The sequence below is a fragment of the Zosterops lateralis genome, assembly GCF_965231275.1.
Source record: "Zosterops lateralis genome assembly, chromosome: 4".
In the NCBI taxonomy this organism is placed as follows: Eukaryota; Metazoa; Chordata; class Aves; order Passeriformes; family Zosteropidae; genus Zosterops; species Zosterops lateralis.
In genome coordinates, this window is record NC_139765.1 from 60452653 (window position 1) to 60474881 (window position 22229).

Here is a 22229-nt window from a genome sequence, read left to right on the forward strand (position 1 = left end):
AATTCTGTTCAACAAGAGACTCAGGATTAAACCAGATTCCAGAATACTTCTGAGTGAAGAAAACATTTGTTTTAAAACCACAGGCACAGATCTATAGATATGTCTCATGTCCCAAAAAGATAGATGTATAAACCTGGTCACCTCTATACTTGAAACAAGGAGTTCCAATGTGCTTACCTCTGCCATGTTTGGCATCAAGTGAGCACTGGCAGTTGATATAATACTGATTGTATAGGGATCACATGCATATATGTACAGTTTCTACACACAAATGTCTATCTATATGTGAATAGACAAATGTATATAGATGTGTATATATTCTAACTACAGAAGGAGATATTCATAAATACTAAGGACATTCTATTAGTGATTGTTCATGGGCTATGATCTTTCATAAATCCTGTGTACCTGGATCATGCTTGCTCTGTTTCTTTCTGATAACTTCATTTTATACATGAAAGAGTTGTGTAAGCAGCCTTTTCAGCCACCACCTGACTGGCAGCTTATGCTGAAATGATCATCTATGGTTACTCCTAAATCTGTCTCTGAATTGCTTCTTGCCAAGACACTGCATGTCTCTCACTGGCATTGTGTAAGTTGGTATTTAGCTACCTGCCAGTGGATGTCATAGGACTATGATCAGGCAAGTCAGGTTTGCATAACAATAACCTTTGTCCCTCTTTATTACCCCTCAAATTACATGTCTTCCACAGATTTTATCAGTGAAAGGTTTACGTCATTGTCTAGGTCACCAATGAGCAAACGAATTGTGACAAAAGGATCCCAGTCCTGTGGCATCACTGCTAGATGTGGTCTTGCTCACTGGTGACCTGCAATGATCAATATTTTGAGATCAATGAAAGAACAAGTTTTTAATCCACATGGTTTATTACCTGGCAGTTATATATGATTTGAGTTTTTGAAACCAAATTCAGTGTTTTACTAATGCCTTGGAGGAATTAACATTGCACTGTGATATGGTTTTTTATTTAACAGACCTGGAAAAATAAAATAACAAAAGAGAACACCAGCCCAATTTCATTCACTTTTTACTACCAGCTATCAAAATGCTCTGAATTGAAATGTTAAGGACAACCTCCTTTCTCCACTTGGGATCTCCTTATCCCTTTAGCTTTGAGCAGGACTTGCTGCTGGCCAAATCCTAGTTTCTAATGCATGATGAAAAATAATGTCTTTAGGTAAAGAATGTGTTGGGAATATTTGGCTGGAGAAACACAGCCCCAGAGGAGAAGTGAGATCTGTGCATTAGCTGGGTAAAGTCACAGGAGAAGCAGGGACCATCACTCTGGGGACAGCCCAGACCTGGCTGGTCAGCCATCCCTGGACACTGAACTGCTCCAGCCAGGACCTGACAACCCATGGTGGAGATGAGCCATCTCTGGGAGATGAGCCTGTGCAGGTTTAGAGCAGCTCAAATGCAAATGTGTGCTGTATTTAGGAATTACCTATAGTGTATCAGAATAATGCACTATAATACACCTCCCAGGGCCTGTCCTGGTTGCCTCCCTGGTTCCTCCAGCCCTGCTTTCCTTCTTGGAGTCAGGAGTGTTCATTTTCTGCAGAAATACTCAGACACCCACTGCAGCCTGCAGGAGCAGTTCCCTGGAGCCTGTGAGATCCCCATGGGGTAACAGAGAGCTCTGCCTGTCCACCTGTGCAGGACAGACACAAAGCAAAGCAAGGTTGTGCAGACCAAAGGAGTCTGTAGGGACCCAGCTCTGAGAATGCCAGATCCCTCTGTCTACATCTAAGAAAAGCCAGGAGGATGAACACTGCTTTGTGTACCCTGTTAAGCTTTCCTGTAAAGACCTATCAGCTTCTGAAATGTTGGCCATAACTTACTGAAATGCACTTTGCCTTTACAATCACACCTGTACAAGTGGAGATGGGAGGAAGGACATGAACTGGAGCTGGCTGAGCACACTTGGAGCACATTGTTCCCCTGGAGATGCCAAGCTGCAGTCAGCAGCATGGCCAGGCTGTCCTGGGCCCTGCTGCAAGTCCTTCCCATCAGCAGCTGACACCCAGATGATGCTCTCAGGAGGGGCCTCTTTGTTCTTGCAGCCCAGCAGTCCCTGGGGTGATTCCACTCACAGATCAGGTAAGCCCAAAAGGTTGGTTCAGATTCCAAAAGGTTGGTTCAGATTCCAAAAGGACAGCACCACACCCCTGGGTGATGGGCAGGTGTGGGAGAGCCCGTGGCCCATGGGAGATACTCTGTACTCCTGCCTCTTTCATTGACACTTCCTTCCAGATAAGAGCCTCTCCAGTGGGCTCAGTGTCACCTTGGTGCTGGTCAGAAATGGGCAGCAGCAACACTTGGAAGGGAAAATAATTTCAAAACTGGAAGAATCTGGGATTCCATGATGTCTTCCTCTGCTGGGTGAATAACACACTACACAGCCACAGTGTTTGTAAGTAGACTCTCCTCTGTATTTTTAGCAACTGATCTATGAGATCACTTTGCTATTTTCAGTTGTTTGTGACTTGGGACTTTTCTGCTGTGAACATTGTGAGTGGGAAGGACCACATACCTACCCTCAGCTTCCAGTGAGGGCCTGAGCAGACCCTGTGTACCCAGTAAATGATACTCATTTTCTGAACAAATTACCTCCCTGGAGCATCATCAGTCCAGGGCATCTGTTGCAGTTTGAGAAATGCCCTCTAGTGTTCTTCCAAGATGCAGGAGAATAAGCACATACTCAGGACCAATGTGCTGACCAATAGCTTCCACATAAGCAGACAGTCTGTCTGTGAGCATGGATGGCATCTCCCAAGCCCCCTTCACAAGCAAACAGCCTCTTGCTTAAAGAAGGAAATACAATTCCTGCATGTACCTTTTGGTGCCTCGGTGGATTCAGAGCAAGGAGTCTCACAGCACATTTCCTTATCCTGCAGGTCCTGCCCCATTCCCAGTGTCCACACAGTGCTGGCTACAAGCTCCTGTGTTTGGCAGCTGGGCACCATTAGCAGGCCTGGCCTTCCAAAGGGGCAGCTTGATCATCTCTCTCCTGCCTGCCCTGTGGCATTACAGCATCTCTTATCTCAAAGCACAGAGACTCTGACCCTGAGTGCTGCTGTTCATTCATCGAATTAGGGTGCAATAATTAGTTGACTGAGAGATAGGCCACGGATTTAACTGTACGTCAAGCCTGCAGGATTCCCTCAACACCGCCCAGGCTGTGCTAAAAATGGGGATTCCTGCACGGATGCCAGAGTTTAACATGTATTAAACAGAGACAGCTTCTTGTCATCAGGGCCAGGCTTAGAAGAGGAAATTTACTGGGACTGCCTGTGCCTGGCACAGCCCTGGCAGTGCAGGGGTTGGAATTAGGGGCTGCTGACCACAGCTCCACACCCTCCTGCCTGGCACCTCAGACAGCCTTAGCCCCTTGCTCCACCTTACAAATTTGTTTATGTTGTAGATGTGATTTCTTGGTAGCAGCCTGAGTTGTCCATTACTTCCCTTATCTCCCCCATTGGCAAGGTATGGACATGCACCAGCCTCTCTCATGGGATAAATAATCTCCCAATGCAAACAGGCCTTATAAAAAGAAGCTTATCCTCCTTCCCCAACAAACTTGCACCATGTCAACCACCCTCCACCAGACCCTGCAGCAATGGTGACCTGGGCACCAGCAGCACCACTGTCCCCTCTGCTCAGCGTCCCCCCAGCCAGGCCACTGTCTCACAGCAGGACTTGGGGACTTGGCTCACACCCCAGCCCTGATGACCTTCAGACCTTGGCAGAGCAGCAGGGTTTCCAGCCAGGATGAAATTCTGGCTCTGGAAACCCCAGGGTAAACCTGGGGCCAGAAAAGCTAAATTTCATTTGAGCAGACTCCCAGGTTCAAGTTAATTTCTGCGTGTTGAGAGCTTTGGCAGGGCTTCCACAAGTGATGTCTGAACAACAACCCCAAAACCCTGCATGGAGCCACAGGACACTGGAGCTACTCACAAACAGCCTGAAGGCCACCTCTGGCTTCTGTGAGCAAGAGGAACAACTGTCTCAGCTTGGGAGCCTGGTGTTTCCATAGCTTCATGTTCATCAGCTCAGCCATAGAAATTTTAAGCTACTTTATTACATTGTCTGTAGTGCTTATAAAAGTACAAAATGGCACTTTTAGTACAAAAAGGAGTCTGTAGAGTGTTTATTTATTTTTATTTCCTTTTGGGTTAGAAGAGGAGAGTGAAAGAAAATATGAACTTGCTTTCTCCAAGAAAACAAACTGACCTTTGAGTGTTATAAAAGCCTTTATACAATGCTTCAGCCAAAGAGGACTGGAATTTCTTCTGCGAAACATATTTTTCCTTCAAAAATGCCAGTTTGCTAAAACCAGAGCAGTTTGCAGACAGGCTGGGTTTAAGTGAATCTGCTCATTTGAGAGCCACTTAGAAAATCTTTGGACAGCTGAAATGCTGTACTAGTCAGCATAACTCTTCAAATATGAAGTTACTCTACAGGTGGAATTAAAAATATATATTAAAAAGTAAAAAAAAAAAAACCCAAACAAATAAAAATGAAGTAATTTTTGCATTATTTAAACCCAAAATGTTTAAACTGACCTATTCCAAAACACATTGTGATCATCGGTTCACAACAGCCTTGAAATGTGGTTTTCTGGGGAGTGGAAAGTTCACTCCCAGGTAAAGCTGCTCTGGAAAGCTTCAGGCAAGTGTAGACCAGGCTGTGTGTTGAAGTTTCATGCCTGTGCTTTAGAGAAAACTGGGGAACCTTGTGCAATAGGATCTCTGCCCCCTTTGGTAGGTTTCTTTTCAGCTTTCAGTACAGCACGTGCTCAAAGGCATAGGTGAAGCAATTCTGAATCTCCCCCTCATCACCAAAGGCAGTACAAAACATCTAATTAAAAAAACACATTAAGCTAAAGGCACATGTTGGTCTTGCCAAGCAATACTAATACTAACTAATTTAAAAGGCTTATTACTGTTTTGGTGTTGGTTTTTACATCCCTTTCCCCCCACCACAAAAAAAAAAAGAAGAAAAAGAAAATATTCTGAGCTGGAACTACTGTGAGGCATGTTTAGAGCAAGCTAAAGGTCTAAGAAATACACATATTATTGTCCAAGATACATACTGGGAATAACTGGTGGGCATGGAAAGCCAAAGGAAATAATTAAAAGTGGGAGAGTGAACTGTTTTTTTCCATTTTAGGGTTTTTAGGGTGTTTTTGGCCCTGCTTTCTCCACCAGAGAAAGCACAGAAAACCAACTAAATTCATTCTAATTTTGGAATGAAGTGGGGGTTTTAGTTCAAAATAGAAGTGGAAGCTCTTACTCGGCAATAATCCTCCCCAGAGCCTGCACTGGCAAGGTACTACTGCACTTCTTGTCTGGATGAAGTGATGCTGCTTCTGGCCTTAAGTACCATGACACACCAAAGTCACCAAACTAAGGTTCATTACAGATATCTTTTATTGTGGCTTAGGGACAAAAAGGCAACAATAAAATTTATATTTGCACAGCATGTTTCTTAATCCACTGGGGTTGCAACCAAGCAGGTTGTGTGCAGCTGTGTCATTCTCTCTCCACTCCCAAAGTACCAAATCAGTATGCTGGTTTGTGGTTGTTACAGAAGGCACCAAGTGGCCTGTCTTTACTCCTTATTTTTTTGCTAATGCATCCTGCTGCAAGTCCTCCTGAGAGCTGCTGCTGTTGAGTTCTACCACCCCAGGGCTGAAAAACCATTTTATTACCAGGCAAGGTGCAATCAGTGCATATTTGCCCTTGCTCAGGTCCTCAGCTGGATCAAGAGATGCATTTGAAACACAGCAGACAAAACTTTTCTTTTTCTTGGTTGATCATCCTGGTAGATTAGCATGAGACTCCTCCATCTGGAAGTAATGTCTGCTCTTCAAAAAAAGTCACCCATTGCTTTTTTTTTTTTTTTTTTTTTTTTTTTTTTTTTTCCTCCTTGCTGCCTGATGTTTTCCTGAATGGCCAGGAACAAAGCGACATTGTGAGTTTTTTTAATTCCACGGAGTTATGATAGATTAACAGTCAAAAAACAAAAGCATTAAGACTAAATATTTCTAATAAATATAATTGAAAGAGACAGAAGTCTGAAGGCATTTCTACATCTGAAACAGGTGATTCAAGGGTTATAAAACATTCATTGCCATAAAAAATATAAACGCGTGGAGCTTTTGGAGTTAATCAAGTACAAGCTCAAAGATCATCAGTCAGGGATGCCTTTAATAAATATTTAATTAATCAGTCGTTGGGTCATTCAATTCCTAGTTCCTTTCTAGTAGATATTTTACCTGTTAATTAGTTTATCTGTGCACTGAGCTCACAGCACAGCCCAGTGTCCTCCTCCTGCTCCCGTCTGTCTTTCTGAACTCTTCTGTTGTTAGATGGAACTGGTTTCTTTTGGGGACCATCTTTACTTTAACTATTTATTTAGTATATTTATTTTGACAATCAAACTAGCATTAGAAATGTTGGTTTTAATCCAGCCCCAGGGTAACAGCTTTGGACTGAGCTGCTTTAGATTTTAGACACAAGAAACCAGTGCTGGGCTTGCTGAGGGCACTCAGCTGCAGCCCAGTGGTATGATGTATCACACCAAGCTTTACCTCTTGACCATAATGCTGCTTGCTTTTTTTGGCATTTTCTCTCAACAGGACTACAAGGTCTTGTACAGGGAAATGATTTGTAACATTTTAATGATGAAAGAAATTAGGTAGAAACTCACAAAGGAACACTCTGGTTAGGATCTAGAACTGCATCTTGCCAAAAGAGAGAGCTGACATCTGGAGTGGAAGACTGCATTTGTGCTCTTCAAAGGACAAGAAAATATGAGGCTGTCCCCACCACTGTGGACAGACGGACACACACATCCATCCTGCACCTCTAAAAGTGAAAAGCCTTCATGCTCAGTGGTGGGTTCAGTCTCAGGCTGGTGCTGCTTCCTGGAGACTGGGATGTGCTGGAGTTATCCCATGGACATATGAGCACATTTATGTGTTTTGACAAAACAATGACAACTGAATGCCTGCATGGCTGTGCTCAGCAGTGTGCTGGAGCGAGGTTGCTGGTCAAACTTGTCACTGTGTGATGGGATTGTGAGCTTTGGGAGAAGCCAACATTAATCAATCTCAGTATTTTCAGCACCAACCTCTGCTACATGAAAAGCCATCTGATTGTGTGAGCACTTTCCCCATTATGGTCCAAGCAAGTTTCTGAGCTGCCTTCTCACTCCTGTACTGGGGAACTCCTTGTTGGGAGGATAGGGGACAGTGTCTCCCTCCCTCTGAGTTCCCAGGCTGAGTAGCTGCTCCCCAGCTGGCAGGGACACTGCCACCCTCATTGTCACCATGGGGCTCCCTGAAGAGAACGTGGCAGCATCAGTGACTGTACAGCAAGTGCACAGGACAGTCTGCATCACACACGTGCCACCATGTCATTTGGCACCCCTGCTGCAGCGTGACTGCTGATCTCTCACTGATTGTAATTATTTCTAATGAGAGTCAATGGACTTTAAATCTCCAGAGGAGATTTCAGGCAGGGGAAGGTTCATGCATGGCTCAGCCTTGTTGAGCAACTTCATGCACTAAAGCTAAGCTGAATTTTCTGGTGGCTGGTGAGAAATGTGTGGATGTGCCTCTGCTCCAGGAGACGCATGTCCTCCAACCCAGGCAGCCCCTGGCTGCTCTGACCTACCCTGGCTCTACAGGGATACAAACAAATTTTCCATGACTTGCCTGAGTGGTGGGATGCACGCCTGTGTTGGGCACAGTCACAGGGAGGAATTTCATGAGGCTCCCAGTGCTGGCAAGGAACTACCAGGACAAGTACCACTGGAAAACAAGCCAGCACAGCTTGGCCAGTGACCATCAATCTGCTGAGGCCACTGTGGCACGTACAGGCTAAATGTGTGAGTGCAGGTATGGCTGGGGGGAGTTCAAGGAAAGGAGAGGGAGATATCATGTAGGCAAAGAGGAACAGATATGGTTAATATTCAAGGAAAAAAAAACTTTCAAAACAAAAGTAGGAGGAAGAATTGGGGTACTGCTCCATCATCCTTTTCTTCTGTGAGCAAGGCAGGGACCTGAAAAGCAGTAGCCAAACAAACCCAGGGAATGTGAGTCAAAGGCACGTCTCAACCCCAAGGCTTTGTTCTCCTGGGACTGAAAACCCTTAGGGTGGCTGTCCCTGACTCTGGTCTTATATGAATCACTGTAAATCAGACACAGATCAGAAACAGATATTAGTGCCATCTGTACCTCATTGCTCAGTCTCTCACTTGCCATTTCACAAGGATTCCCTAACTACTTGGTGCAGGTCTCCTTTTCCACACATTTTAAAAGAAGTGAATTAACCTGAGCCTGTTAATGTGTAAATCAAGTTGAAATACTAGCTGGTAAAACACAGAGCTCAGGTTGATAATGACAACTGGAAACGGACCTAGAGCAAAATGTAACATCTGGAAACAAAATATCTGGGTATGCACACAAAGCTGAGTTAGTTTGATGGGGAGCATTGATTTTCCTCTACAGTAAATTGCTGCCACACAACTTTTCACATATTCCCTGCTCCCACTTTGTTCCAAAGCTAAAAAACACCTGAAGTTCTGGGAAAAGCACAGATGAAACAATAGCTCTTTTTTGTCTTTTCTGTTCTTGGCAACATGGGAAGAGCAAATTGTGAGGGGAAAAAAGAAGAAACAAATACATATCTGCCAAGATGAGGTTTGTCCTTTTGGCCAGTGGGCTGAGCAGAGCTCATAACATCTTTTTCAGAGGAGTCATGACTGCAGTGAAAATTACAATGCTGGTGTCAGGAAATTCAAAGCTTTCCCACATTAAATGACCAAAGGAGATTTTTTAGTCACTGAAGACTATTGGCCTCTTCCCCAAAGGCAGCACAGGATTTAAAAGTGCAAGCAGATTTTCTCAAGTGACAGGACTGTATAAATCTCTGTCTCAAGGGCAATAGAAATGAAAGTACCTCAAGTGCAATTGGAAAATTTTTCATTGTTTCTTACTGGGTACAACCAAACAGAATTAAATCTCTGTTCTTTTCCTTACTTGGGGCTGTGCATCTTTTAGATAAAGGAAGATAAATGTGCAACCATCCACCTCTGGCAGCTCATGTGGTTGATACTCTGTGCACAGGGGCTGTAGAAAACCAACTTGCAGAGTGAGGCAATGACTCCTCTGTACTGAAATCAGGTCCTATTTTTTCTTTCAGCTAGGGAAGATCCAGTATCAACATTGCTGTCATGGCAGCTGCACAGGGAAATAAATGATTTCCTGACTGAGTGTGTTCCATCACTCTGCATTTTATTTTTGTGCTAAACCAAAGCCAGGCATGTCACCCCACCCTGTGCTGGGGCACTCTTCCCTATCCCCTGACACTGGAAATGCAGTGGGAAAACATCAGTGGGGTAAAACCTGACACAAAATGCTCACTCAGTATTTGTGCCAAATACTTTCTCCAGAAGTGTGTAGCCAAGACAGAGTTTTTAGAACTTTTGGAATAGCCAAAAACTATTCTCTCAGCATATACCTCTTTCTCTCACAGCTGTCAGCCTGGTCCTGGTTTTGTCTGTGATAATTTTTTTTTCTTAGTAACTGGTACAGTGCTGTGTTTTGAATATAATATGAGAATAACATTGATAACATACTGATGGTTTAGTTGTTACTCAGCAGTGCTGATCCCTAAGTCAAGGACTTTTCAGTATTTTGTGCTCTGCCAGGGAGCAGGTGCACAAGAAACCAGGGGGAGCGTGGCCAGGACAGCTGACCTGAACTGCACAAAGGGATATTCTGTACCACAGGATGTCATGTCCACTCTATAAACTGGGGGAGCTTGCTGGGAGGGGCCAATCCCTGTAGCCCTGATTTTCAGCCTTCTGATTGTTTCTCATTTTACTGGAGCTTTCTCATGATATAAACATAAACAAAGACTTACGTTTTGTAAACTTGCATTCTTTCTAGGGGGAAGGATAAATTGATGGACTTCTGAATTGACCACTGAGGTCAGAGAGGTAGTCCTCTCATCTCCCAATCCTTAATCTAATTCCTAGTCCAATTTAAACTCCAAATTATAATAAATTTCCTCTTTTTCTGCTCACTTCACAACCTGACTGGTGAGTGTCATTCCTTTCCTGTTGTGATTGTGAGAAATCCCTGTTCAGAGACTGGCTGGACATGGGTCAGTGGGTGCTGAGAATTGTATTGGGCATCACATGTATTTTTCTCTTGGATTTTGTCCCTTTACCTCTCTTTTCCATTACAATTGGTGCTGCTAATCTTATTATTACATTTTACTTTATTTCAATTATTAAACTGTTCTTAACTCATAGGCTCATGCTTTTTTCAGATTCTCTTCTTCATCCTAATGAAAGAGTGGGAGGTGAGCAAGTGGCCATATGGGGCTTAATTGCTGCCTGAGTTTAAACCATGACAACTTCCAGTCCAAACTTCTTGCTCCAGAACCCAGGAGATAACTAAACCTTCTGCCTAGCTGTGTAAATAATGGAGGGGAAAAAAAAAAAAAGTCTGCTTTTTTTTTTTCTTTTTTTCTTTTTTTTCTTTTTTTTTTTTTTTCAGTAGTAACAGTTTTTACAATAAGACGAGAGGGTTAACCAGCACCCTGAGAGCCTCCGGCTTGGCTGCAGTGCCTCTGAAGTCCATGAGAGGGCTATGGGCAGGTGTGTTTGGGTGTTTCACACTGACACAGAAATATAGAAAAACGCCCCGCCGGCTGCTCGCAAAACCCACGGGCACCCCCTGCTCCCCCAAAGCTTTTGCACAATCTCTGCTCAGGCCGAAGTGCCCTTGCCTGAGCTGGAGCAGGAGGCAACAGCTGGGTGCGATGTGACCTCCTCTGCCCAAAGCAGCCCTCGCAGGGGCAGATCCGTTTAATGACTTCATGTGTCGAGGGGTTCTGCTCCCACCCTGGCTCCCCATAGGCTTCTGGGCAATTTTTTGCGTTGTCAGAGTGTTTGAGACAAGTGCCAAGGATTGATTTTCTTAATATGGCAATTGAAATAAACCTCATTTTTATCACAAGCAGCTGAAAGATTTTGTCAGATCCAAAATGATATGTTTTGAGTCTGATCAGGTTTGAATTTATTCTCATTTAAACAAGGCATATTTCAGAATAAAATGTGCTTCCACAGTGGGAAAAGTAGAGCATGTGAACTTAAAACATGTAAAAGTGAAATTTTGTCTCTAAATAAAATTATTTCACACTTTTTTCTTCTCTGTATATATCATACCATTACCTTAATCCAGAAGATGCTTTATAAATTAGATGTAGTTTTTGGTCAACACCAGGTTTTGGGTGAGTAAGTGATCTAGAAGAAGAAGGAAAAAAAAATAAAAAGGGAAAACACAAACCCCCAAACCTTTTCTAGATCTGAGAGTTTGTTTCCATTCACTTTTGCAGTCACCAAGAGAGCTGTTGGCTCTTCTGAGTGCACCTTGAGGGAAATTCAATCCAGTCCCGAGGTCAAATGAATGTCAGCATTACCTCGATGGACAGGTCCTGCTTGAGAGGTGCATGATCTATGGACTTTGCTGGTTAATTGCAAAGGGCTGGATGTGCCCTTTAGATTGCTCCTTCATCTCATCTGAGACTTTGCACATTATCTTTGGGACATTAAGCACAGCAGGATGAGTCCTCCAGGGAAATTTTGCAGCGTTGCCAGCATTCTGATAGCTGGTCCCTTGGAACACCATGTACTTCTATCTCCAGCTCCTGGAGTCATATGATGATGTGAGGTTCTCAGCTTTCACGACAATGAAAAGTAGGGTTTTAGTCATTGAGACTGTAGAGAAAAGCTGGCAAATGTGACCTCCAAAAGCTTATGGATCAAAAAACAAATAAAAGGAATCTCAGCTATATCAAGCACCTGAATTTTAAATGCACAGCTTAAAACCAGCATCATTTTGAGGACTAGAGGTTAAATTTTGAATACTTAGAATTTTTGTGAAGAGGGGAAAATTGCTTCTTGCTTTTTCTTCTTCCCCCCTTGCACTTCTTCCTTCCTTTCTAAGGCTCCATCCTGTTGCTTACGCTCCTTGATTGTTCTCAGTGTGGAGCTGCCATTGGACACCAGTCAGACGGGGTGTGAGCACTGGGAATTTTCCAGGTTTACAAAATGTTTTCCTTGCCTCTGCCAAAGCCAAGGGCAGCCGCCGCTGAACACGTGCCACTGGAAAATCCCAAGCGGGCCGGCTGCCAGTGATACAGAGCTCTTTGGCCACAGGCACCCCAGGGTCCTGCAGTGTCAGAGGTGCCCGAGGCGCCGGGGCAGCTCCTGCCGGGCGGGATGGGGCTGGGGATGGGGCTGGGGCTGGGGCTGGGGATGGGGATGGGGAAGGGGCTGGGGCTGGGGATGGGGATGGGGCTGGGGATGGGGCTGGGGATGGTGATGGGGCTGGGGATGAGGATGGGGATGGGGATAGGGCTGGGGATGAGGATGGGGATGGGGATGGGGATGGGGATGGGGATGGGGATGGAGATGGGGATGGGGCTGGGGATGGGGATGGGGATGAGGATGGGGATGGGGCTGGGGATGGGGCTGGGGATGGGGATGGGGATGGGGATGGGGATGGGGATGGGGATGGAGATGGGGATGGGGATGGGGATGGGGATGGGGATGGGGATGGGGATGGGGATGGGGCTGGGGATGGGGATGGGGATGGGGATGGGGATGGGGATGGGGATGGGGATGGGGATGGAGATGGGGATGGGGATGGGGCTGGGGATGGGGATGGGGATGAGGATGGGGATGGGGCTGGGGATGGGGCTGGGGATGGGGATGGGGCTGGGGATGGGGATGGGGATGAGGATGGGGATGGGGCTGGGGATGGGGATGGGGATGGGGCTGGGCCAGGCGCTGCCCCGGCTCACACAGAGCCAGCCGTGGGCCAGGACGGGCCGCCTGCCGTCGGGAGGGTGCATTGATTTACTGGGAATGAAGCAGTTCGAGTGGAAGTGATGCTTTCCGCAGGGAATAAACAATCCCGGCAAATGGGTTGCTGACATTCCATCACAGCTCAGCGAGGACATCTCCAGCACCCCTCGAATCTTGTGCCAAGCCATTAAACACTCTTGCTTGGCAATGGGCATCTGCAAAAAAAGAGGCTAAAAAGGAAGCCACCGAGTAATTATGTTCTGTGAGTGCAAAAAGAAGGGTGTCACCAGTGTGGTGTGGGGAGTTTTAAATTTGTATTGCCCACGTATGTCAATATCCTCTGGCAATGCTCAAAACTGGGGGAAAGATTTCTAAAACTATGGAAGTTTTTGTCCCAGCCTTAAATGAGATGTGGCACACAGGATTTGGCGAGGGAGTCCATTTGCTATTCCATTTGTTATTTTTCATTTATAGCAGCTTAATGAAAAAATAAGCCTGTGTCTTACAGGAGGTTTTGTCAAAACGTTTAGGGCCTAAATTCTGCCTTCCATAAACAATATGCATTTTAATCAGATGCTTGAGATTCATATCTTAATGTAGATTATGTGCACATACATTACATGCCAAGCCTATATACACCTGTTTGAGGAAGATCCTAAAAACCCCACACCCTCTTTTTTGGATGTTAACAGGAAAGCATGGAGAAAGTAGAAAATTTAGGCACTATGTATAGCCAAGAATTTGGTGCATGCTCAGTGCAGAAGGGGTGAAGGGAGGAAATACGAGTGGATTTATGGCTGTGCAGAAGCAGCCAGGCTGGGGCAGCCTCGCAGTTTGCTGCCTGTGCCCCTCGGAGGCTGTTGCAGCTTCATGCACCGAAATGCTGCCCGGGGCTGACAGGCTACCAGCAGGACTGATTAAACCAACTACTGGAAAAATCCCCAGGAAGCTTGTCAAAACACAGCATTTCCAGGGCTGAAACACGAGCTGTGTCAGTGTCTAGAACCGACTCCCGGGCTGGGTTGTTTTGAGTTTCCTGGTGACAGCCGGAGACGCAGCCCGTGCCAAAGGGGTGGCGCTGGGCACAGCTGGGCACAGCTGGGCACCGCTGGCAGGCACAGCTGGGCACAGCTGGGCACTGCTGGGCACCGCTGGCAGGCACCGCTGGCAGGCACCGCTGGCAGGCACCGGGCTGCTGAAAGACACATTGCAATGGCACCAGCGTGTGTAAACCACCCCAGAGTAACCACATAATTAAGGAACATAGATCTTCCTTCTAAGCTTTTTGTCCTTCAGAATTTTCTCTGAGAAAAGGGCTCGTTTACGGGTGTGATGAATGGCTCGTGAAATGGCTTGTACAGCAGGATGCTCGCAATAAAATGGGTTTGGAGCATAAAAGGCAGCATTATTATTATTCTCGTGCCTGGCTGGCTTCTTGCCAGCCTCCTGCTGCCTTCTATCTCCCATCACATGAGGCTGGAAAAATTCCCCCAGGATTGATTAACATGAGAGAGACCTGTGAAAATGGAGGCGTATGAAGGAGGGAGGTGATGGCTGAAGGGAGAAGCCAGGCTTGCAAGCACTGACACAAGCAGTCAAGTGCCTGGAGAGGTGGGAGAGCCATGAGAGTCTCTGCAAGAGGGAATGAGAAGGAAATTCCAGGCAACTTCTCTCTCTATGGGTGTTCCAGCCCTACCACAAAAATGCTGCTTTGATGTGAGAAAAATTCAAGAGTGGCAAGGGGAGCCACCTGCCCTCGAGTGCTGTCAGTCAGCAAATTGCTGAGGCACTGCAGAGCAGGAACTGGACACATAGACATGCTCCCAAATAATTCCCAGGCACATTTCAGGAGTGACAGTGGTCCAGAGATGGTTACAATCAAGACACAGAGTCACTGTGGTTTGCAGGCTGAGGCTTTATGAGCAGAAAGTCACATAACATCATGTCAGCTGGCTCAGAGCTCAGGAAGGCCCCTGGCCACATTTCAGTTACTGCAGCTGAAACATCTTAGGAAATGAAGGTTTTCTTCTGCATTTTGTCCTACATTTTACTCTGCACTCATACTGCCACATGCCACATTATTAAGGTCTAGAAAGTTAAGAAAACTTTTTTTAAAACTAAACTGGGAAAAGTCTTGAAGTGACTCTTATATATGATATCTAAATTCTTTCTATGAGGTCCAGCTTTTTACAGCCCAAGTACTTGAAAATTTGGATTTGTCAGGTCACATAAAGGAGATTTTTTTTTCTTTTGTTTTGCCTGTGATATTGCTTTCCAATGATAAGTTACCAACATTGCAATATCTTCTTTCTCAAATGGTATCCTTTGCCCAGTTTTCCTGCCAGAAGTCATGTTCCTGTTGAAGGCTGTGGTGTGACAGGCAGGTACCAGCAGTGGCCCAATTTATTCCTTGACTCGAAGCAGCAAGGAAAGGCCAGGATCACTGTGTGCCTGCCTGATTTGTTTCTGCTAAATGTCAGGTGCTGAGGCAGTCTTGAGGAAAGATGTTAAACATGCAGCTGCCAAATTGCAGTGCCAAGATTACAGTTTGCTTTTTCTATGTGAAGATGATCTTGGCAAACTCTTGGCTTGCATCAAAGGAGAGCTCACCCTTGCATTGGAAGGACTATGAACTTTTGGACTAAGGATTTATGAACTGAGTAGCACTTGTATTTAATGACATTAAAAATTACTTTTTCATTTATGTAGGCTGCTTGAGACTTGTTTAGTTTGTGTTTCATTTTCTAGAGAATTTAGTCCAGTCAGATAACTGAATTAATTACAACACAACATTTTAATTTTCTTATGTCCTCTGTTTCAGTTTTCACTTTACTTCTCATATGTTTGTATCTTATTTAGCTGTACATATTTTTGCAATTTATGGTCTAAAATATATTATCTACCCACTGCATTTCATTGCTTTTAATTTCTTAACAGACTCTGTAACAATATCTATTGTGTCTCATTTGGCAGACAAATATTACCTGCTTGACCATCAGCATTCATGTATAGTTATTCCACCCAACTCCACAGACTTCCTTTCTCACCATTTAGAATAAGAAATACTTGTACTGTTAAAGAGATTAAATTTTATTTTGTTGCTTGATGTCCATGACCTGAATTTGAGTAACAAACCTGTTATTTGCCAGGCTCGTTATCCACTGATTGCATAAGCTATTGTTACTGGGATAAATTTCAAATTCATTTGAAAATGACAATTAATCATTTGACCAGATCTACAAATGAGGTCAACCAACATCTCCTGTCCCTAAGTTCAATAAATTTGCTGCCAGACTATCTTCTGAGTTTTAGCTGCCTTGATTTGTGTTATAATCAGAAATATCTCATTTCAGATTCAAATTACAACACTAACTCAAGTGTGTTGGCAAGTCTTTTAAAGACTCGCATATTCTAAATATGTGCATAGATGATAAAGTAGCGAGATCTGAAATAATTACTATTTATATCCTTCTATTGTTTTCTGCAAAAACAGTACTTTAGACTTTGATATTGTTTTCAAAATGATTAGGCTGACTCCTAGAATGTTTTTCCTAAAATGTTTTTGCTTTTTCAAGTCAAATAATGCTTCATGACTATTTCCATCTGGTAGTAATAGTCCTGTTTATTCTGGAACATCTTGGTTTATATTATGCCTCTGTGCAACAAAATCTATTGAAATCATACAAAACATCAATCTCTTTGCCAAAGTCAATAAAATTACTACTTGTTGAAGAAAACAGTAAACAACAGAACTTCATAATGATGTCATTAGCACATACTTTGTCAACAGTTGGGAAATCTGGAACCTTCAAGAAAAACAAAGTAAGAAAAAAAAGCAATGCATTCAGCTCAGTTGTGTAATTAATTATGCATAAACTTCTAATGAGATTTGGTTTAAAATGCAAACAATTTTATAGCAGCATTAGCTGCACAGGAGCATAGCAGCAGTAGTTCAGCAAGTAGAGTGGATGTGGTGTTTTATCCATCCATCAGATAAATGGGCACATTTTAAACCTTCTTTAGAGTCTGCGTGTCAGTGTACTACAACAGATCCTGAGCTGATCTTGAGTCCAGGTCAGGAGTCCAATTTCATACCTTTGGGAGTTCAAAAGGCATTTTGTCTTGCTCTGCATTTTCTGCTGGGAGCAGAATTCTATTCTTTTTGTTCAGATGCTCCTGGGATGTTTCCTCAAAATACCTCCTGCTTTGTGCATGCACAAACTTTTTTTGCATCCATTTGGAACCAAAAAAATACTATTTATAGGTTTATTTTTTTGACCTGATCAGTTCAAATGTGTGACAGTATAACCTTCTGCAGGAAGGAGTCCAGCCATGGGCAGAGCATGTTTATTTAGCTGTCAGTGCCAACCAAGCAACACATAAAACACCACAAAACCCAGGGGTAGGCTGAAGCATGAAGGGCAGATATTGCCTAAAGTGGCATGATATGGCCCAAACTCAATTTGCTAGATTAGTTCTCAGAGATTACTGTGAAGAAATGAAGAGAAGGAAAAGGGCTTTTCTGAATTCTAGATTTAGCAAGAAGTAAATTAATAGTAGCACTATAGAGCTGTACTTTGCTGTAAGGTACAGATCCCGTGCAGGACTAAATACAGTGAGACCAGAGTGTATTCAGAGATGCTACTGATGATCCACACCAAACTTGAGTGGTCTGGCTGCAGCAGAGAATGTTTTCTACCCCCTTCCCACCATGTGGAAATCAGCATCCCTGGAATTCTTAATGGCTTCCCTTAATCCAGGAAATTCTATTGGGCTTCAGAGATGACAAACAAACTGGTAATAATTTATTGAATTAATAAAGACCTCCCTTCCCTGAAAAAGGCCATTTCCACCGTGTGCACTATCTCAAAGCGCCACTAGATGGTAGAACAGGACTCCACACCATCCTGCAGACAAACCCTTCCAAAATCCTGCCTGAAGATTCATAACTCTACAGTACAACTTAGAATTTTTATTCCAACTGCCTACGTAATATTCTTGGTCCTTTATAACTAATTGATATCTTCTGGAATCTTCAGCGGCGGTTTTCCAAGGAGTGCTTAGAGAACAAGGCACACCCCAGCATATTGCACAGGGGAGCTCCCCTGGTACCCAACTAACTCCTACAGAATGATAAACTATGGAAATTAAGCCACGGGATTCGTCTGTAAACTGTGATCCCATGGGTAAATCGCATTGCCTGGGGAGGCAAGAGCAGCTATAAGAAACTTCTGCTCAGAATCATCTTCCAAAGGAGCCACTGCCTCTCTGGGCAGGGCTGTGTTCCCTCTTGCCTTTGGAAATGTCCACAGAAATGTGAGGGACAGGGCACAGGACCAGCTGCTCTTCAGAGGCTTCTACAGGTATCAAGGAGAATAACAAGAATTTTTCCACATGCAGCAATAGAAAATTTAAATTCAAGGCAGCAAGGATACCAGTAATAGTTCAGAAATAATTAAGCTGCTTTGAGTAAATGAAAAAGAGGCAGTGTAAAATTAATAGTGGTTTTTTTTTTTTTAATGATACAGTGTCTTGTAGAATCTAACTTGTATTAGCCACAGAACTTAAAACCTGCTTGGATATGAAAGATGACTGGCACATGTAGTGAAATATGTCTCAAGGACTTTGAACAAAGATCAAACACATTAAACAATGATTTCCAAAGTCTTGGGAAAAAAAAAAGCAGAGGTGTGCTACAGAAGTCAGGGAAAAGGAACAATCTAACTTAATGTTGTTATTAGAGAGCCAGAAATAAACTGAATAATAACTATACTTACAGGTCTGAAGAGAAAAGATTTAAATCATCAGAGTGCACAAGCAAATAAAAATATGCAGATACTTGAAAGCATACAGACAATTAACAGAATGCAGATCAATACCTGGCAAGGAGCTATCTGCAGACAGTTATGTGGCAAGTAACCTTTATTCACTATGGGAGAAAGAAAAGCACTTTCTTCACCTGGTGTTTCCAGCCCTGCTGAATTGACAGTGCTGTGGACAGAGCAGTCCTGGGCAATGGTTCCTCCCCTGATAGGTAAGTATTAACTTAATCACCCACTCTTGCTTTATCTGTAAACACAGAGCTCAGGGCTTCCCTGAATTAATCCTTGTTTGGACTGTGTAGGGGATTGGATGGGCAAAGAACACCATGAACCAGAAAGGGTTTTTTCCACTGCTATCACAAACAACAATATTGCAAATATTCTGAACTGTCTATAAAACAACTTTCAGTGTTTGTTTTCTGTTGCAAGATATTTTCAGAATCTCACACTTTATGTTCAATATAGATTATATTCTTTGATTAAATGCAGAATCCTTTTGATTAAACTGTGTTTTAGTATAAATCTCTGCCTTCTCTGTTTCTACTCTCTTATGCAGTTCAAGCCAGCAGTAATACCTGTGAGAGACCCTTCATTTTGCTAAGCCACCCAAGTTCTTTCAGTCTTAGAAAATGAGCCCTCTGTGACTCTTAATCATCCAGGTAGTTTAAATTAATCTTCCACAGGCATTAGTAAATGAGATTGTTGCACAATTCTTCAGAGGAAACTCCCTCTCTCCTCACTAAGGGGCACAAACACTTTGTGCACACACGTCTCTGGGACAGGCAGGAATCCCACTGGGCTCTCCCACAGATTTGTCAGGCACCATGAGACCAGATATAGAGATGACACAGGTTTTGTCCTTTTTTAACCTCCAAATGATGGGACTTGGTATACTGAGAAATAAATTTTTTTCACTAATAATATTGATTTTCCGTTAAAGCCCAGTCAGGTACCTGCTTTCTAATTAAATCAATGATTACATGAGTTTTATATCCTTCTAGAGCCATCAAATACCAGGCCAAATACCTCACAGAACCTGAAACTGTGTTACAGTGTCAAATATTATCAGCCCAGTCTTTTGATCAGCTTAAGCATCGGCTAATCAGCACAAACTGACTCCCCAACAGCCGTGCAGCTTGACATTAACTGTATTGTTCTAATTTAATTCTCCATCAAGAGGGTTCTGCACCAGTCACCCTCTCTCTTTTCTTAGGAGCAGAGATAAATGGATAGGCCTGTATTGCCATAGCAGTCAGACATCTGGATCTCAGTGGCTCAGAGATGACCGTCAATCATTGTCCATATTAAGAGAACTCCTTTATCAGCCCTGTCCAAACTGGGGTTGCTGGGTATTGACAACTGATATAAAAGCTTTAGCAGATGTGACTCAGCACTCCCCTGAGCCCTGCTGGAGTGGAAAGGATTTATTACATGATTAGCATATTAATACTGTCCTGCTTTTTCCCCAGTACAGAATGCAATACTGGCTGTTTCTGCTTAACCTTTTCTTTTCCCAATTTTTCTTTTCCTAATGAACTTTTTTAATGCTTCTCACAAATATAGAGTCTTTCTACTTAAACCTTTCCTTGCAAAGATTTGATCCAGAATTGGTTTCAGGTTATGAAATTAGCCATTTGGAAGGACCACCTGTATTTAAAATGTTTGATATCACTTTGGAACGAAATCCACAAGCAGAAATGTTCAAAAATACTTTTAAACTCAGGGGAAAGAAAGCTTATAATGGAGTAAAAAAATTAAGAGCCTTTTCCAATTTTGAATTAACGAGCCCACAGCTAGAATATTGTATATAGTTCAGAGTACATCCATACTGGACATCTGACATCTGAAAAGGCTTGAGGAAGAAAAAGCATAGAAATCAGGACTGAGAGCCTTTTTGAAAAATGCTTTAAATAATGAAATGGTTTTAACTGACAAGTGGGAAAGCAGAGTAATCAAACTAATGTCTACATATATTTTTAGGGACATACATTCCTTATAGAGTTTAAGTAGAACTTGCAGAAGAAGGAAGACAGGAGAAATTACAGAGGCATATTGGGTGAGAGGACAGAGAGTTACTTGGTTCATTTAGACTGACCTAAGATTTTATATGCCACTTATACACAGAACAGATTTTCTTTAGCATGGAGAATGTCAAAAAGATGAGCAAACAGACATTTTGCCTTGGTCTGTCCCTGATTTTATACTCCTGTTTTACTCCATAAAGGCACTGACTATCCAGGCAGGGAAGCCAACCAAGGCGGCTTGAACCCTCAGCACTGCTTGTCTGGGTCATGGATTTTCTGTGAGATTTATGTACTATTTAACAAAGTAGTAAAAGAAAGGAAAGAGCCATCTTTTTCACAGATTTACCTTAGACTCCCTCCAGGATCTGTAGCAGCAGGCAGATGTCAGCACATCTCTTGGTCATTGCACAGAAAGTTGGGGTCAAAATTCTCCTTGAGTTGTGTGAGACTGGCAGATCCTGCAGCCATTCAGGCAGTTTGCAGCAGTGCAGCCCCAGGCCAGTTGAGCTCTGGCTTTGTTAGCATTCTCACAGGTAGTCCCCAGCCTGGAAGCTTCCTCCTGTATTCCCACCCTTGCCTGGCCTCCCATGACTTATTCACAGCAAGAACATCTGTTACAGAGCAAACTCAGTCAAGCCCCCAGCCTCCACAGCCCTGAGCAGTCCTTCCTTACCTGTTGGTATCAGGTCCTTGGAGCACCTCAGCTTGTCAGCCCCAGGACTGGAGAGCTGCAAGCCCCTCAGCAGTTCCATCTGAGCCAAGGGAGAGCTGATCCCAGCAGTGCTGGGACTGAGACCCTCTGCACCACCCCAGCACCACCACAGCTGAGCACACATCTGCTGCCCTGTGGAGGCTGCTGCCCCCGTTTGGCACAAGCTGCTGCACACTAACTACACCCAGGAGCTGGACTCAAAGCCTGCTTTTCCACTGGCATCTCCTCAGCACCTTCTTCAAGGCTGCCCGACAGCAAAAACAGCACTCAGCTGGGACCCAGGACCTTTGGCCAGGATATGCTTGCAGATCTTGCTATAAGCTGCCAGATCAGGTGGATCCTGTTAGAAGCAGCCACAGCCTCCCATAGCCACCCCTTCCCAAGAGCAGCACCAGACACCCTGATGTTCCTCAAAGGCCCCCAGCAATGCCAGAAGCTCCTACAGGATCTTGAATCAGACCAGGAAAGTGAGTGCTGTGCCCATAGCCACTTTGGCTATCCATGGTCTCTGGCCAGGAGAGAGGGAAGAGGGCAGCTCTTCTGACAGTCATTAAACCCTCTTCAGCATGAGTTTTAGCTCTTCACTTTTACTGATGATTAACATTGCAACAAAGCCACAGAAAACAATTAAAGCTTAAATAGTCAAAGGTAGTCAATGAGATTTTGGCAAGCACATGGATTTTTGGGTTCCTGTGCCTTGTTTGCCAACAAATCATCAAGTTCAAGGTACAGCACATTTGACTGTCTAAAGTGTGCTG

General features: G+C 43.8%; 2 long non-coding RNA genes across 3 annotated transcripts; one reads left to right on the forward strand and one right to left on the reverse strand.

The window, feature by feature from the left end:
• Positions 1–5453: 5453 nt before the first annotated feature.
• On the reverse strand, positions 5454–21748 carry LOC310908724. 2 transcript variants are annotated; one of them, XR_014589942.1, is made up of 3 exons: positions 21433–21748; positions 11276–11347; positions 5454–5971 (listed from the first exon to the last, which is right to left on the reverse strand). It is a non-coding gene; the product is annotated as an uncharacterized lncRNA (long non-coding RNA). The 2 variants fall into 2 exon arrangements; XR_014589943.1 differs by lacking the exon at positions 5454–5971 and adding an exon at positions 7660–7841.
• On the forward strand, positions 11409–16197 carry LOC310908723. Its single transcript, XR_014589941.1, has 3 exons — positions 11409–12289; positions 13010–13175; positions 15247–16197. It is a non-coding gene; the product is annotated as an uncharacterized lncRNA (long non-coding RNA).
• Positions 21749–22229: the final 481 nt, after the last annotated feature.